Source organism: Argiope bruennichi, chromosome 9 (assembly GCF_947563725.1).
Source record: "Argiope bruennichi chromosome 9, qqArgBrue1.1, whole genome shotgun sequence".
Taxonomy (NCBI): domain Eukaryota; kingdom Metazoa; phylum Arthropoda; class Arachnida; order Araneae; family Araneidae; genus Argiope; species Argiope bruennichi.
Genome location: NC_079159.1, coordinates 84,145,260 through 84,158,429, shown reverse-complemented (window position 1 = coordinate 84,158,429; position 13,170 = coordinate 84,145,260).

Genomic DNA, 13,170 nt, shown 5'->3' with positions numbered 1-13,170 from the left:
AAAGATAACTCAAAAACAATTTGAGATAGGAAATTGAAATTTGGTGTACGGTATTTACAACAAATTTGCAGATTTCTGTGGTATTTTGAGTAAAATTTGATCCGAGGTAATCCGTCTGTCCGGCTGTTAGAATATAATTTAATACGGGAATTATAAAATGAAGTCAAATAGATCAAATTTGGTATACAGATTTAACATCTATTATGTAGAACAGCTATATGACAGACAGTCTATGGGCCTATTTCTCCAACGATGTTCTTCGGGCACGGTATTGGGATTGAAACACCGTACTTTAATGTCTGTCGGTCTGTACTTTCAGAAACATGTAAAAGTGATGATTCAAAAACGCAATGATTTATATTTATCAGTTTTGGTATGGGTTGTTGTGACATCGTGTCAAATTTGTGTTTCAGTCAATTGGAAAAAACGTGTCTAAAACACAATATTTGATTTCACGATACTATCAATAGCATTTTAGGGATTAATCGCCAAAAATTTCGCCGATAATGACACGATGGATTCAGTAAACGGATCAAATTCATGCCAAAAGCTAATATCTCGTAACCATTGTATTCCAATGGCATGTAAGTTTATTACAAAGTATACGAGAAAGTTTTGCGGGGATCACTCCAGCTTCTTTTCCTCAGTCATTTCACCTTCTAATACTTTTGCATTTTAGTTTTGGGTGCATAAAAGAGTAACTTAAGAATTCTCGTTTATGAAATGCAGCTTCTCGGGAGATATTTGTGAAATAAAGTGACAGTAATTCAAATGAAAATATTTAGTTGAATAAAGTTTGAAAATATTTTGACAAGAAGAAACAACTACTAAATATATAAAAACTCAGATATTGTTAAGTGTGGAAAAAACTGGATAGTTTCTGTATTATATCACCACCTACCCTTTTACCGCGTCTTTCCATCTGAAACAATCAGCACTAGACTTAGAAACTATATGCAAAAAGTTAGTTTTTGCTAACAACCGTTCTATGACGAAGATATGATTAATCATGAAATGTATTTTCCAAAATGAAGAACTCTTCTATAGCAACCAAAATATTAGTGGATTACTGTTTTCACTTAAAATGAATGTATCTTAAAATGTCACTGAGTTTCATTCCTAGAAACTCAGTGACATTTTAAGATACTGTCTTTATTGTGATAGACACTTTTTTTCTATATATTTATTTGAGTATTTTTCAGCGTGTTAGTGATTTTACGTATACAAATGAACTTGTCTTTGGATTTTTCTATTTTTTTCTTGATTTTTTTTTCCTAACAGACATAATGAATTTTAAACTAAAACTGGACTGTATCACCTGAGCATGAAAAAACTCTAACTCTAAGAAACTCTATACCATGAGTTTTATTTTAAATTGATCGTATTTAACATTTTTACATTATTGTAGCCCTAATTTTCATCATCATATTGTAAAATTCGATAAAAATGGCATGCCTCTTCATTTTAAAGCAAATGTTTCAACAGCTCTTAAAATTGTGGACTATCTAAGCACTAAATAAAACAAATATGACATTTGGAAAATTATTAGAATCTTCTGAGTTTAAAATGAACTATTTTCCCTGCATCCAGAATGTTAAAAAAAGGAGAAAAAAATTAATCTAATTTAATTCAAAAGCACACTTTTATTAATGTATTAAAAAGATTAAAAACCCTTTTTATATCAAAAATCTGCAAATAAATCATTACAGAGGCCGTCACTTGATATAAGATATATTGAAAAATATTCAATATACATTATGTTCTTTCAAATATTTATGTAATTAAGAGATTAATTAATAGTTAAGATCTCAAAATATTAAAATGTTGTATGTCATGTACAAATGTACAAAATTTCATAAATCTAGCACATAAAAAAGTACTATAGTATGTTCATTCTAGAGAAAATAATTCAAATTCTGTCTCTTCAGGCATGAAACAAGACAAATTAGATAAAAGGGTGTACCAAATCGTTTTGAAATTATTATAATAACACTAAACTATCAACAATCCACTCACTTAATTAAACTAAGAAAATCTCCTCACTATAATACATCGTTTTATTATCTAATTCTGCTAGATATCCCATTCTAACCCCTAAATCCCGATTGGGATTACATGAAAGCGCAGTTTAATATGATAGTCCTAGCAGAATGTCACTCTCGGAATCTGGAGCCCGAATGGTTGATTGCCCTACCTCCGAGGACATGAACAGAGGATTACGCTATCTGATATGTAGTTGGGGTGCGTCTGGGAGATACGATTGCCTACAAATTTGACGTCCTTTCTGCGATCCGATTAATATTAACTTTACCTCTCAGCTGAGGGAAAGGTTGGAGTTGGTATATCTCATAGGAGCATACGCAAGTCCACATTTCTGACAATTGAGCTCGATTAACGTCAAAGCCATAGTTTTAAATAAGACTTCAGAGAGAGAGAGAGAGATGATAGGATTTCTTTAAAAATACATACAATTATTCTTATTCATTTTCAAAGCTGGAAATTAAATAAAATGATTTCGCTTCTACACATAAAAAATAATAAGTGGAGAAAAGATATAGCTTTGGTAAATTAATTTAAGAAGTATAACTAAATGGTGTGCAATTATAATTTTTCAAAACAATTCTACGCTAAGTATTATAAACCAGAGGAGAGGTCTTTCCAAAACTTTCTTGCATATACTCTAATAAAAATGCTATCCCAGAGAACGCCTTACACAGTACTGGCGTAAATAGGTACTTACACTGGCGTAAAATAGGTACGAAATAGTAGCCTTTGATGTGAATTTAGTATTTTTATTAAATCTACTGTGCATCCTTGGTGAGTTTCTTGGCAATTATTCTCTGGAATGTGGGTTATAGTATCCTAAAATCAAATTTGTGTTTTAGATACGTTTTTCCCTATCAATTAACAAAAATTTGACTCAAAACTACCCTTGTAATCAAAAAAATTACATGCCATATTTGATATATTTAAGTAACTGTATCTTTGAATGATCACGTTTACATGTTTCAAAAAGTACAGACAGATAATTAACCCCTTATTGGGTTTGGCTTAAAATTCAGTAGGTCTATAGACTTTAAATGATAATTTTGTGCATAGAATTTTATCTATCTAGCAGTCTTCGTTTTAGAATTATTGTTTTAAATTATACTGAAACAGCCGGATAGACAGACTAAACGGAGTTCGTTTAAAATTTGATAGACATTTACAAATTTGGTATAAAGACCGTATACCAAATTTCAACCATCTAGATCAAGGTATTTTTAGCTATCTTTGTCACAGACAGTTGGGCATGTTCCAAAACTGAGTTTTTCGAACTAAGGGAATGTCTGAAACGTGGAGATTCGTCAAAATCTCGAGTTCGAATTTTGTCACAGATAATTATACTATCTCTATAATACAGTATAAGAGAAAGTAAAAAGTGGATTTCGTTGAAAATATCGAATGTATATTTGTTAAATTTCTTATTCCTTTAACAGTTTTCTTGTAAACCCATTTGAAATTTCTACTCTCATTAATTAAGGAGTTAAGTTCATTTTATAATTCTGCAATATATGTTTTAATGCTATTTTCTCAGAAAAAAATTTTCTGTTAAACATTCTTACTTCAAATCGCATAAAATTTGTTACCTTTTTGTTCAAATTTGATATAATGATTTCTCAATATGTTTTATATCTCCTGACCAACAATCAATTTATTTAAAAACATTTTACAGTAGTTTTGATATTTCAAAATAAGAAAAGAAATTGGATATACTCTATTATTATTTCATGTTATTTATCAGTCAAATCCCAGTGTTTAAAGACTGAATAGTAATATAGTTTATTTATAATTCAGAAATTAGGCAATATGTTTCTTATATTACCTCCGGAATTTTGAATAAATCATTTGATAAGCTTCGGAATTAGAAAAGTTTTTCTTCATTTCGAATTTTTTGGAAAATAAAAGCACTTTCTTCTATTTTCAAAATACTGATTTAAGATTCTAATTTATATATATTTGTTTCATAACTGTTTCTTAATCTGTTTTCTATTCTATTATTAAATCTGTTATAGATTTAAAAATAAAAGTATTTTATAACATTTTTCCAAAAGCTCGTGTCGAATGTAGTCTTTTATGTCCAAATCAAATATTTAATAGAAACTTTCAGAATTCCTGAAATATTTGTCGTGAAAAGTCACTAAATAAAGAAATGTAGAAATTAATTTCATCCAATATATACATATATATAATTTCAATTTATAATTACAAAAGAGAAAATTAAGATTGCACAAACTGTGATGTAGAATTATATTTTAAAGCAAAAGGAATTCATTAAAAATACATTTTCTATTTCAGATTTTCCGAACAATTTTAATTAATTCAGTGTTATAATCGCTTAAAGCTATGCGAAAATTTCGAGAAAAATTTCAATTAATATTTTAACAGCGCATTGACGGTAAGTCGAAATTGAAATAGAAAAAGGAAATCACTTGGAAGCTTCTCCAAACTTTTCTGAAAAGGTTTCTGTTTGATATTCTAAGCCTCATATGTTCTCTTTCTTTCTCTTAAATATTTGACAGAAAATATAACTAATCTCCTGCTGCATTAACTTTTGAAGAATCTTAAAAATGTTTTCAGTTTCTAATTCTAAAATATTAAATTTCATCTTATTTAATAATCTTATGTGATATAAATCGTATGACAGTCTTTTACCGAATTTATAACGTGTTATTTGCAATAAAAGTGTAGCTTTTTTTATTATATTATGAATATCAAATTATAGAATCTTTTATGAATAAATGAAGTTTTTATTTAAAAATATGGTTTTTCAATCTGTAAGTTTGAAAATGTTGGGAATTAATTTTAAAATCTTTGTTAAAATTCGATATATTAGTTCATTCATCAATAGATTAAATGCCAAGATATGTTAATATATATGTGTGTGTATGTGTGTGTAATGATATTTTAAACTCTAATTTAAACTTAATTAATTTCTTAATTTTTAACTCAATTCAGCACATATTAACTTCATTCTAAAAATATTCTCTTATTTCCTGATCTCATTCCACTTTATCAATTAAATTAATTCAAGGGAAGCTTTGTAAACTGCTTTAGTAAGCAGTTCTCACGCTCCGAGTGAAGGGATAAAAATTGCTGATCTAAACAAATTCTTTTTTAAAAGATCCCTGTATTTCTCTTATGAGAATCGATATGCGTAAGAAATCCCTATCAGAATCTTAATAATATATAAGCACTGTGAAAAAAATATTTTCCCTATCAATATCTCATGTTATATAAGACCAAGGATAATTTATTTCTCTCTCTTCTTGCCTTTTTCGCTCTTGTGCCGTGCTGTGAGCGGACGTGCCTTGTCCGCGCCTCTTGTAAATAAATCATGCCATCAGCGAGAGAATAAAACGAATATATATATGAAGAATTTGCATTAAATCAAATAAAATAAATTATAAATAGTTTTATTTATATAAAATATTGAATAACAATTTTTATATTACTTTTTTCATATGCAATATAAGTATCGCGTTACAACAGTTATCCGGAAATATATGCCATCTATCTTTATTCCATTATTTTGATATTCTAATGCATTTCTCCCCCTTATTTCACATCAATACGACCCAGATTTTCAGGAAATTTATCTAAGTGACAATATTAAATATGCTCATATCAGCATCGAATTTTTCAAAACTGTTAATCACATTTTGAGCCGATTATTTACAATTACTTACTTTGCCTTTGCATAAAAATTCTTAGTAACTATTGTGGAACATGACCAAGCAGAAGATCCAGCTACAGGCAAACATTGTAACACAGAAGATTCAATACAAAATCACTGGTGGTGAAAATTTTGAATCTTTATCAATTTACGGATTTTAGAACTATCAAAATTAACTGCTTGTAACTTTTCATTGGTTATTCCAGAAAACGTTTTACAAATGTATTGGAATCAATCGCCATCTTTATAGAATGCACCAATGAATTAAGTTCAATATTATATAAAGAGGTGGTAGAATTGTCTCATTTCTATTAACTATTGGTTTACTTATACTATTCGTTATACTTACAGTTACTATTTCTCTTAAAGCCATTCTAATTTTCCATTGATTATCGTTTGTCCTGATACTCTACAAGCTAATGAATATATGAGTACTTGGTATAGCAACTTTGAAATATAATAGAAAATCGACCGCTTTGAAATCAAATAATCTATGATGCCTCTAATAGCAGAACTTCTGCAAGATATTCCTGATATTATGATGTTCATCCTCATATCGTTTATCGTCATCATTATTGTTTTTCCTAATACTCTACAAGCTAATAAATACATGAGTACTTGTATAGCAACTTTGAAATATAATAGAAAATCGACCGCTTTGAAATCAAATAAATATATGATGCCTCTAATAGCAGAATTTCTGCAAAATATTCCTAATATTATGATATTCATCCTCGTATCGTTTATCGTCATCATTATCGTTTTTCCTGATATTCTACAAGCTAATGAATATATGAGTACTTGTATAGCAACTTTGAAATATAATAGAAAATCGACCGCTTTGAAATCAAATAAATATATGATGCCTCTAATAGCAGAATTTCTGCAAAATATTCCTAATATTATGATATTCATCCTCATATAGTTTATCGTCATCATTATCGTTTTTCCTGATATTCTACAAGCTAATGAATATATGAGTACTTGTATAGCAACTTTGAAATATAATAGAAAATCGACCGCTTTGAAATCAAATAAATATATTATGCCTCTAATAGCAGAACTACTGCAAGATATTCCTGATATTATGATATTCATCCTCATATCTCTTATCGTCATCTTTTTTCGTCATCATTATCGTTTGTCCTGATACTCTACAAGCTAATGAATATATGAGTATTTGGTATAACAACTTTGAAATATAATAGAAAATCGATCGCTTTTAAATCAAATAAATACATGATGCCTCTAATAGCAGAACTTCTGCAAGATATTCCTGATATTATGATATTCATCATCATATTTTACTGAATTAATAAATGTCTTGTTTTTGGTATATTTATGACGTAAGGAACATGGAATGGATTATACTGTGCCAAACAAAAGGCTAAAATTCTTATCAATGTAAAAGTAAAATGAAAATCGAGAAAAATAGCATATGTAAATAATACTAATCGATATTCTAAAAAGTGAACATAATTTCAATGAATAGGCACATAAAAATCAAATAAACCAAAAGAATAAAAAATGAGCTTTTTTTTTTTTTTAATGTCACAGTAAAATTAGCAGGGAAGAATAGAGACACCCTTTGTGCAATAATACCAGTTTCAAACATTGCGTCAAACTCTGTACGAAAAGCTTTCAATATTTCTATTTCATATTTGATTCTCGTATGAAACAAAATAGTGAGATATGTTATCAGAATATATAACTATTAATCACGACTAGAGTATGAAAACATTTTCTCCTGCCTGGTTCAGGTTTTAAATAGTTTTTTTTTTTTTTTTTCATTCAATCCGGTGCTAAAAGTTCTGAGCTTTGCCATGATAAACCAAGATTTGGATCAAATTATTGATCAGCATCATTACCATGGTGGTATTAAATTTATAAAAAAATATTAAGATGAAGTAAAAAGCAAATAAAAAAATATATAAATTAAAATCAATAGCAAACATTAATAGCTGGGAAGACCACTGGAATGTTGAGATTTTCAATTAAAACTAGTCATCTTTGGCGAACAGCTGGTTCGCCAAGAATATTGATTATATTTGTTTTCAGATAAATCCTTTAGATATGACTTCACGACTCATCACCAAATTTCATCCGTCTAGCTCGAAACGTTTTTATTTTTGTCAAATGGCCTGTAGAGCGACAACGCACACATGCATACATTCATCTTTATTTTTAGTATAGATAGACAGATGAACTATAAATAATAACTAAAATAATTTCGACAAAAATAGTATCAGTTTTGAAATCAATAGCCTCAAGGTGCTGTAAAGCCTTTAATTTTTCCTGGGCAACTAAAAAAATTATTAAGTTATTCTGTAATATAAACACATAATTTAATAAGCGAATTTAAAATAATAATGACAATATTTAAATGCTGTAGCATCTACTACCTTCTCTTTTGATGCAACATATGGCATTACTTTATTAACATCAAGGTATATTTCTCATGATTCTTCGTGGTGGTCATTTCTAGATTGTATTCTAAGTGAATGTCGTATACTTTCGTATTCGTGTTTGTTTTATCTTGTGAAATGCGGAACTTAGAAAACAATTAATTAACTGTTTCTGCAACTCGTATATTATTTTAATCAACTTCATAATGAAGTTATAAAGAGTCTTGTCTCTCTACAATGCATTCTTTTGGAATTTTTCAATATGCAATTCTTTCGTAACGAAATCAAAGAGTCTTTTCAGTTATTAATTCGTCTTTGAACTACAAAAATTTTAAAAAACGGATTCTGCTATATTTACTTATTTAATTTTTAGGGTATCTTTATAAAATCATTGCAGAAAAAAGAAACTGCTGTTAAAAAACTATTAAAAATACAGTTTTCCTTTGATGAAATATTTTATTCTAAAAAACAATTTCGCATTTTACTTATTATGACTTCCCACTTTTCGGAATTTGCCATGCATGACTTTCTAGCTCCAGGTATAATTAATTAACGGCATTTATTTTTAAAAAACACCAATATTTGCAATACTGTATTCAAATATCGTGCACATGTCGAAAGAGTAAATTAATAGTTGCTTTTATTCATACCAAAGCTGCAAAAAAAAAATGCTTAAAAACATTTTTTGCGCAATAAAGGTTTAAAAGTTAATGAGCTCCGTCTGAAAAACTTTTCTCCCAGTTGTTATGAACGTGAAGTTTTCACATATAATTAGTAGCTTCCAGGAAAGTCATATGTTTTCAAATTATAAAATCCTTTACAAATATTTGATCGTTAATAAATTTTATAATTAACTATGCGTTTAAAAAACAGCGTGGTTTTAACGGAAAAATAAAGGAACAAATTTAGAGAAAATTTCAGAGTTTCTAGGAAATAGCTCCATTAATTTAATTTCTTTTATTCTCATTTAATTGCTTCATAAGCTTATCTTTAGAAAGAAAAAGTATTATTTTTTCTTGAAGTAAATCTTTATCTTTGCTTATAATGAAGATGAATGTGTGTGTGTAGGTGTTGGCGCTCTAAAGACAAGAACGTTTGACCTAAAATTACCACGTATGCATTGTAAAGTAGGAATATGCACCTGGGTGATTTTGATTAATTAAAAAATAAGTTGTTGTTTTTTTCATGACAACGTTTGAAAATTTTCACAAAATTGATTTTTACATCCTTAATATACTTTCAAAATTCAAAACATTATATTTTCAATGTACTTTTTTCAATTGTTGATTTTTTTTTCTACTTTTAATTAGCTATAGGAAAATATTTAAGCATATTACACAACAGTTTATTTCATATAAAATAAAAATAATATTTAATCTTTGTGTGCACGATGCGAGTGCATGAAAAAGAATTTGTTCATGCATTTTTTCAAAGTGTTGACAAAAGCTCAAATTAAAAGTTTAAGTTAAAAGTTAGTTAATTCTGACTACAAAACAAACCTAGAGAACAATAGTTTTCATTATATGTCTTTAACAAATGAAAAAATGTAAAATATTATATCTAAAAAATAAGTATAAATTAATTTTCTTTTAATTTTTGCATTATTAATTCAATAATTCTATAATATTTAAGACAAACTTTGCATATCCGCTCTAATCGGTGTTTATTAGCTAATTTATAATTAAATATAATTTCGCTAGTATAAGACATATATATCTATCAAACAGAGTAAAAATCTAAATAAAGTAAAAAATGATATTTTATATAGTTTGAGTTCTGAAAAATTACGAAATATATATTTTTATTTTGACTCTCGATCTTGAAACACTAACATTTTAAATAAAAATAATGATAATTTTTTTTTACGATTATAACTTAGTTGGATATGAAAATTTGGATATCACTATTTTATAAATTCGCCCGATTTTAAACCTTTGTTTAGATTTATTGACCATTTCAAAGAATATATGCCAATCAGCGCCCGGGATTTCTCCAAAGATAATTGACTTAAAATAATTGTTAATTTCCTAAAATAATGATGCTCAAAGCTTTATAATTTTGTCAGATTTCGTCGCAGAAGATTGAAACGGTGTTTTTTCTCCTATTTATTTGAAAGTTAGAGGGCTGCAATATTTTACTGAATATGATTCGTAGAACAGAAAGTCTGTATAAAATATAACCTTCATACATTTTTCTAAAGTATATTTAATCTCTGAAATAAACTAAAATATTATTATTTACGTCATTTAAAGTATTTTCGCAATTAAAAGTATGCACCTAGCTCGAACAGATTTTTTGTTTCAGGCAAATTTTAAAGAGGAAAACTAACAAATCTGTAAAATACTATTCAAAAAAAGAGGGTTTTGGCTTCTTCGAAAAAGCGGTTCATTATAAATAATAAAATTAAAATGGACATGCAAAGACACTATAAGAATATTGATGTTTATCAAGTGATTCATATCTAAATTCGTTCAGCTAAAGAAATTTTCAACCTCCGAGATAAAGCCATCTCGTCACATGAAATAAATACAGCTAATCAGATCTCTAAGCAGCTAGCCAGATCTGTAAAAGTTTTTTCTTTACTAGAATTTATCTGCGGTTGAAAAACATGCATTCAAAGATGGTAATTCTTTACTTCAGAACAGAAAAGTTTTGCAGCAAATCTTCGGTAACTGGTTTTAGGATTATACGATTTGTGAATATTTCGAAATAGGTATTATTATAGCAGCTTTAGTTAAGGTATTATAAAGGTTGATACTGTAATAAATTTAGAGTGCATATTAATAGTGCGCACGTGTCATAGGAATGACAAATATACATTACAGATATTCTGTAGTCAATACAGTATATTCAGTTCTCTCATAATAATGTAGCAGAAATAATTTTAGTGATATCATAGTCACCTGACAAATGCAATCGTGCATATTTTCTAGATGTGTGCCTTGTTTGCCAATGATGTGTTTATCATTCGCAGATTTTATTACTATTTGTTCAACTGTTTACACAAAACAGAACAAAAAAGGCGTTATCGTTTGACTTCTGACGCCTTGAATTCGAAAAAGAAATGAAATTGTTGTTTTTTAAAAAAAACACGGTGGCTTTTGTTTTGTTTTTTTAGTTTTTTTTTTTTACTTTTAATTCAACACTTCTAATTTATTAAGACATGAATTTTTAAGCCTGTGTAAAACTGTGCTAGTTTTCTAGGTTTAATTAATTCTAATGTTGTCTAGATTTAATTAATACTAAAAAACTATTAGTAATAGTAATAGGTAATATAATATGTAAAAAATAATCTAAAAATAATACTTTTATCTAAAAGAAAAAATTGTTTCTTCCTTCCTTCAAAATTACTATAAACATTGTGCTTTCACTTTTTTCTATTTTAAAAAAAAGTGTGCAGTTAGTATTAAATACAATTTAATATTTTAATATAAATATTTATATATGTTTCTTTTCCCCATAAAATTTACGTATTCGGCTTCAAAATTTTTCTTTTATTAAAGAGAAGAATTAGGAATTAAATATTTTCTTGTTTATGTTTAAAGAATGTATGATATTAAGTATAGTTTAACTTTTTATTTCATTTACATAAGCTGTTTCAATAAGTTAGAAATTAAATAAAAAGTTCCCCAATAAAATGGGAATATAAAGGGGGGAGGACGAGCAAATTTTACTTTAATTTATACTCTTATTAATCAAAACTACTTTGCTGGATATCCCATTCTAAATCTTAAATCCTTCTTAGAAGAATTAATGAACCTTACAGAGAAGCGAAACCCTATATCAAAATGAGAGAAGATGGTCATTCACGGAATCTTGAATCTGAGAGGTTGATTGCATAATTGCTGCGAGTATGAGTTGATGATTACTCTGTCTTAATATACCATGATGTCCATTCTAGGATTCGATCACTATTAATAATAATTGAAGTAAATACTTCATTTTGTGTAATCTATCATACAGGAGCATAAGGAAGCCTACATTTCAGATTGTTAAACTCTTTTAAAGTAAAGAAATAGTTTAAAATTATACCTATAAGAATGAATTAAATCATTAAATAAAATGTGTTCAAACATTTATTTAGGAATTATATTCTTATTCACATTTTAAAACCAAAACTAAAGGAATTGATTTCCCTCCGGCAAAAAAAAAGTAGTAAACAGGGTGTACAGGGGGGGGGAGAAACAGAACAATTTTCTTTAAGATTCTGGCAAATTAATGTTGGTGAAAACATACTTCACTAAATATTCTTCAATTAGACATTTGGAAACGAACTTTAATTCTAATACTTTATAACAATCTCGAATTTTCTGTAGTGGAATAGCACAAACCAAAAAAAAAAAAATGAAATAAAATAGTAATAACTAAAAGTAATAATGGAGACTGCAGTTTTTCGCAGCACCGTATCATTTCAATACCTAATTGCGAAGAAGAAACTTAAAAATGCAGGCACTGCGATGTAGAATTCTAAATTCAAATAAAAGGATTTTATTAAAAAACTTTTATTTCAAAATTTTCAATGCAGTTTTAATTAAGTCAATTTTATAATCACTTAAAGCTATCACAACACTTTATTAAAAATTTCGACTAATAATTAAAAAGGATTAAGGGCATTGACAGTTAGTCAGAAACAAAAACAAATACTTAAAAGTTTTCACAAACTAAATAGAAATCTTTTCCATTTAATATTCAAATTCTCAAACATTCTTTTTCTTTCTTTTAAATGTTTGACAGAAGTATATCTAGCTATCTCAAGTGGCATTAACATTGGAAAAATTTTGAACATATTTTAGAATTCGAAATTCGAAAAAAGAGACTTTATTCTATTGATTGAACAGTCTTAAATCTAATACAAATCTCATAACCGCTTTTACCGAAATTTTCAGTAATTTTTGAAGAAAAAGCAATACTTCTTTCTTTTTTGGAGAATGAAATTATGAAATATTTTCGGAGTAATTTAAACATTCCTTAAAAAATATGAATATTTGTATCTGGACGTTCAACAAAATGAAAGTTTTTGGTCAAAGAATGTCACTTCAGTATAGTAAA